Raw genomic sequence first — 6397 nt, 5'->3', positions numbered from 1 at the left:
ACACACACACACACACACACACACACACACACACACACACACACACATATATATATATATATAATTTTTTTTTTTATTATTATGAAACAGAGTCTCACTAAGTTGCTGAGGCTGGCTGTGAACCTATGATCCTCCTGCCTCAGCCTCCCAAGCACTGGGATAACAATCATGTACCAACACACCTGGTTGTAATGTTCTCTTTATTTCCTTTAATAAACATGAACAAAGTTAGCCATTGAATCCTATGTTTTTCACACAAAGATGAACTTAAATTGTAGGAAGAATACACTAAGAAGAATTCATGTGCTAGGGGAAATATACGTGCTCTTCATGTGTGAATATTGTGGGGTGGTATGGAGTAGAGATGCCATTCTATCAGATCGAGCATAAACAATGAGGCTGCAGCTTCACCGTGGCCCGACTAGGCGATGGCCAAGGTGTCGGTGCTGAACGTGGCGGTGCTGGAAAGCCTGAGCCCCTTCCACAGTCCTTTCCGGTTCGAGATCAGCTTCGAGTACAACAAGGCCCTGGCGGATGATCTGGACTGGAAGATCATTTACGTGTATTCAGCAGAGAGTGAGGAGTTCGACCAGATCCTAGACTCCGTTCTGGTGGGCCCTGTCCCAGCGGGAAGGCAAATGTTTGTCTTTCAGGCCGATGCCCCCAACCCATCCCTCATCCCGGAAACTGATGCTGTGGGTGTGACTGTGGTCCTTATCACCTGCACCTACCATGGACAGGAGTTCATCCGTGCGGGCTATTACGTCAACAATGAGTACCCCAACCCTGAGCTGTGGGAGAACCCACCCTTGAAGCCAGACTTCTCTAGCTCGAGTGGAACATCTTGGCCTCCAATCCCTGGGTGACCCGCTTCCACATCAACTGGGACAACAGCGCAGACAGGTTGGAGGCCGTAGAGAGCCAGGAACCCGCCCTGAGCTGCGGCCTCCCCTCGGCTGCACTCCTCTCAAGGGCCTGGACCTCCCGAGTTGCACCCCTGGCCTCTTCCACAAGAACTCCATGGACTGCATCTGACTGGGAAGCCAGGTCCCCCAGAGAGTTGTGCAGAACACCTGGAGGACTTAGGGCCACTAGCTGCATCCAGGCCTGTCCCGCGGAGCTCTGAGGAAGGAGGGGAGTCAGGTCTCTGCCTGCCTCTGCTGGAAGGAGCATCCGCCTCCACTGCACAGGCCTAAAAGAAGCATGCACTTCCCTCAGTTCTTTCTGCCTCGTGTCACTATTTTCCTACACTATGAATTCACGTGCAGGCCATTGTGCCACCCAGCTCCTGTGGTGCTGTGGACCCAAAGCTCTTCCACAGGCCTTCCTGCCGTGCGGTTCTTTGGGTCCCCGCCTGGTAAGGCTGTTGGCCAGGGGCTCTGTTGTTCCTTTCCTTCTTCCAGCCTCTGAGCAGATCCACCACCTCCTAGCACTGCAGGCTGGGAGTCCTGCTTAGGAGGTAGCCTCAGATACAGTTTCTGTCCCTTCCCCAGTTGGGCATCTCCTCGTTTGGCTTTTCAGCACAACAGTTCCTAGAAAACTCCTCCCCAAGGTGTGATCAGCAGGATGCTGAGGAACATGGGTGCCTGTTGAGTCTCAGCCACCTTCTTGTCATCTAACTAGGTTTGGCTGGCCCTGGAGGCAGCCCTGGGAGGAGGTGGCATGCTGGGGGGGGGTCTGCTGTGCTCAGGCCAACTCAGTGTCACCATCAGGGCCCTCCACCCCTGGCTGCCTCGGTCTGCCCTCTGCTGAGACACAGGCTTTCCTAGGCCACGGTGATTCGGGGCACGGGAACCACTCAGCACCCTGAAAATCCTCCCCAATATGCTCCCTTCTGTGAACCTCCCCCTCATCTTCTCGCTGCTACGCAGATGCTGTTGCGATTACAGTTTGTATATTAAAGAGTTTTTATATTAAAAAAAAACAGTGTCTGAAAACCTAGAAGTTTTTAAGAGTCAAATATTTGGCCTTTAGCGTTGGAAGAATGGGGCACCTGAGACACAGTCTGTTTAATTCTTCCTCCTGTCATCCTTGATAATAAAAGTTGAAATGGTTGGATGAATCAGATAACATCATGAGCTGACGCTCAGTGATGTCCCACTGCTGCATCCTGAACCCCGTGGTCACTGGGATTTGTTTACTGCTGCCTCTAAATCATAAATCTAGATTTGTCAGCATCTGGTCACAATTTTCTGCCATGCAGACTCCCACCTTCCAAGTCCTTTGGCCTCCCCTCACCTCTTTATCCCTTAAACTTCTCTCTATTCTGCACCTTCTGTCTCTGCTCTTCTATACATCCATCTTAGAACCTGCAAGCCATCGTCTCAGCCACTATGTTGATGCTATCCTGTGGCCTTCTGACACATCTCTACTTATGTGCTCAGAATTTTCAGTATTTGAGCCAGGTGTGATGGTACATACTTATAATCCCAGGACCTGGGAGGCTGAGATAGGAGGATTGCAGGTTTCAAAGCCAGTCTCAGCAACATAGTGAAACTCTCAGACGTATAGTGAGACCCTGTTTTAAAATAAAAAGTAAAAATAATGTTGGAGGTATAGCTTTGAAGTAGAATGGCTGTGGGTTCAATTCCCAATAACATACATACACCCACATACACACACAAACACAAACACACATACACACATGATTCTGGGGAGTAAACACTACCAAACATATGTCAAGTAAACTCATGTACACACAGGACATATGAATAGAAACTCACATGTTGTCTTTGTGTGTGTGTGTGTGTGTGTGTGTGTGTGTGTGTGTGTGTGTTATATCTTGTGAATGGTTGGGATATTCATGCCCTCAGTTCAGAGTCCCCCCCCTTTTTTTTGGTGTGAAGGTCCCTGGGAAACCACCTCTGTGACTGGAAGATGGATTAGTATAAAGTGTGTGCAGAGATTACAGTCTCTGTGATCAAAGTCTTGCACCAGATAGAACTGATTTAATTATTGCCACTTCTCCCACGTGCCCGTTCACCTTGGGGAGGATGGGATGGACCCTGGAGATGCTCATTTCCTAATTTCCTCTTTGCCCTATGTTTCTTCATCTAGCCAATTGTGGCTCCTTTGATCCTCCACGTTTAGATACATTTCCACTGCCACTCAAGATGCTCTCAGATCTAGCGAGCTGAGGATCATTTTGTCTCTGGAAGTCACTTTGCATATTTTGTCTTTGATCCGACTCATGTCTGCTTTTCATTTTACAGCCTATTTCCAAATTCTTGAGGCTTTCTTTTCTTATGACTGCGTCATGTACTGCTGATTGTATTCAAATGCAAGCACTCACACCCAGATAAGTGTGCATGTACACACACATACGCACACATTTACAAATCATCACACAAACAAATGAACAAATATGTTCAGCCCCAAAGGATGAGCGTTATCACTGCTGTATGTTTTATAGTGACACAAGTGTCACCAACTTTGTAAAATGACACCATGAGTCACAAGAACCCGGTGGTACTAAAGAGAATAGGGGATATTTCATACTTTTTGACAAGCTATGACTGCAACTCATGTGCAAATGCAGAGGGCAATGGTGCTAATGGGCACAGACTGGAGCTAATGGATGCTCCCTCTTCTCCTATGTGCTCAGTGCTGCTTTAAATGCAGCTGTCACTGTCTATCATGCACCAAATTGTAAGCAAAAGTCTGTTGCAAAAGAGCATCTGAAGAATGCAGATAAAACTGAGGACAAGAATCTCTATTCCTTAGAAGCTTTCATGTTAAAAAAAAAATCAGGATGTTCTGAGTCTCTGTTTAAGCCCTTACATACTGAAAACCATGTAGGTGAAGAGTGCTATGGCAGAGACTGAAGGGAATACCTGGATAAGTACAAGGTCGTCACTGACAGAAAAAAGTGTTCAGGAAGATGTAATTGATGAGTAAGCGCTTTAGAAAAAAGTCACATCATAAATATACCGTATCCATGTAACTCTTCTAGTCTCCAACATAACATATCCACACTTGCAGGTGGCTTGGTGGTGGTAGACAGTGGTCACTTTTCTGAGGGTCTGCCCTCCAGAAGATAACTATCTCTCTCTCTCTCTCTCTCTCTCTCTCTCTCTCTCTCTCTCTCTCTCTCTCTCTCTCCTCTCTCTCCTCTACCAAGAGAAGAGAATCTTCATTCATTTCTTTGTGGGCTACATGGAGGTGATTTCATTTTAAGTCTTTTAATGATTTATGCTATATGAGCTAACCCTCAAGAACATAAAGTGTAATTAGGATCTTTGGGCACCAATTGAAGGGATGAGCTGTTAAAGCGTGGATGTGGAATGCTTCCAAGACCACCATGTTGCAGGTAGGGGTTGGTTGCTAGTGAAGGGCCCCTGAGAACTTGGCCAGGGACAGGGATTTCCCTGGCTGCTACAGCTTCCTGCTCTTATCTCTTTTCCCTGCTTCCATGAACTGGTAACAAGTTCTTTCCTTCTTCTCTTTGTTTCCCACCATTATATCCTAAGAATTTGCAGCCCTGGTTCCTGCTTGGACGCTGGTCTAACATTGAAGTGTAAACAAACTAATCTTTCTTCCTCTAAGTTGTGTTCATCAGGTATTTGGGGTCACAGCAGTGAGAATGCTTACTAAAACAAGTTCTTTTCTCCCCAAGGAAGCAATGGGACCATTTATGTTGTGTATTCTACAACCACTTACAAAGAAATATAGTATTTCCTCAATCCTGTGCCCCTGATTTAAGAGCAATTTGAAAGTTGGAGGGATGAATCATTACTGTGTTCATAATAACACAGGACTCTGAGAGATAATATATTCAAGTTTTCTTCAACTTAGGGCATTTTAATTCTTGTCAGAAGTGGGCATATGAATCAAAGTCCTAGAGTTGATCCCCCATTGTGTAAAATATCTATTTATCTATTGAAGGTTTCTGCATTGCATAGAGGAGAGATGAGAATATGATTTCTATTTTTTCCAGAAAATTCAATCTCAACTTTATTTTATTCAATTCCTTTACAAAATCTTCACGACAGTATAGCTGAGACGCATTCAGTGAAAGGCAGCCCAGTGTTATGCCGTTTCATTGTTCTCTTATACACTCATTCATACTGAACTATTCAGGATTAAGAAAGAATAATAGAAAACATACAGTCTTTGCTTCTTTGTGGATCCTAGAGTAATGAGTTGGATAGACAAATGAGGAGCAACTTTGCAGGTAGTATAATGGAATGAGACTTTGCAACTTTTTAAGGGGGTCAGCTGAGCTAAAATGCTAAATGTTAGGAACAAAAAGACTCCCCAGGGAAAATGTTGTCTGAGATGATTTTGGAGAGAAAAATAGGAACAAAACAGTGTGTTTTTTTTTTTTTTAAGAGGACTAGCACCATATACAAGGTCCTCTGAAATAAACATCATGCAATGTTTAGGAAACAGTCGGTGTTTATGAACCTTTGAAATACATCAGGGCAATTGGGGACTGACTTTTAAGAGACAATGCTGGAGAGAAAAAGTAGGAATCGGAAAAACGATTGTTTTTTTGTGACCTGATAAAGTAAATGGAATCCATGTCAGGAGAAATATAAGGCTTGATATGATTGTAGCTGCATTTAGACATTCAATCTCATAGCAGGGAGTTATCAATGGCTCTCTGTGAACTTGGCATACATAGAACCATAGTTTTTCTCTTTCCATCCAAAACTATATGAGATTCATCCTTGCAGTATATAGTAATACCGTGTTTCACTCTCTTTTCTTACAGCAGTTGTTTGAGGGAATAAACCATAACTAATTTAATATTCTATCATGAATAAGATATGGGCTATTTAGAATGTTTGAAGCCATTTTTAACAATATCTTGGTCCAGGGTTTTAGTGAATGATCTTGGTTATAAAAGTAGGAATTGAATGAAGGGATTCAGAGTGTTTAGTAGATATCAACAAATAATTTCCCAAAGTGATTGTCCCAATTTACAACTGTATAGGGACTTGAACCATAGTATTGCCTGCACTTGCAATTTCAATGTCAATCTAAAACATAAACTCTTTTATTTGGGTGTGTGCATAGCGGTATTAAGTTGTGGTTTTAATTTGCCTTTTCTTATGATGAATAAAATTGAACACCTTCTGATGTACTTTTTAGCATTTTGGATATCCCCATTTGTGAAATATTAGTTCAAGTAATTTTTCTATTTTGGGTTGTTGGCCATTTATAAGTTGCAGTATGTTTAAATTTTGAATACATGTTTTCCAAACATCTTATTTCTTCCTTGGGTTGCTTTTAAAATCTCTTAATGAAATAATTTGATGAATAAAAATTCTTAATAATGTGCAATTTTTAGACTAATTTCAAGGTACTTCATGTGTTTGATGTTTATATAAAATTATTTCAGTATTAAATTTTATCTTCTACTTTTCATTAGGAATAATACTGATTTGATTCA

At 42.9% G+C, this 6397-nt stretch overlaps 1 pseudogene across 1 annotated transcript; it reads left to right on the top strand.

The window, feature by feature from the left end:
- The first annotated feature begins 428 nt into the window (after positions 1-428).
- Positions 429-1035, top strand: LOC308276840 (histone chaperone ASF1B-like; annotated as a pseudogene). The gene has a single exon. The product of its transcript is annotated as a histone chaperone ASF1B-like (transcript).
- Positions 1036-6397: the final 5362 nt, after the last annotated feature.

This window comes from Muscardinus avellanarius, assembly GCF_963383645.1.
Source record: "Muscardinus avellanarius genome assembly, chromosome: 18".
NCBI classification, from domain to species: domain Eukaryota; kingdom Metazoa; phylum Chordata; class Mammalia; order Rodentia; family Gliridae; genus Muscardinus; species Muscardinus avellanarius.
This window is presented reverse-complemented; position numbering and strand designations above follow the sequence as displayed.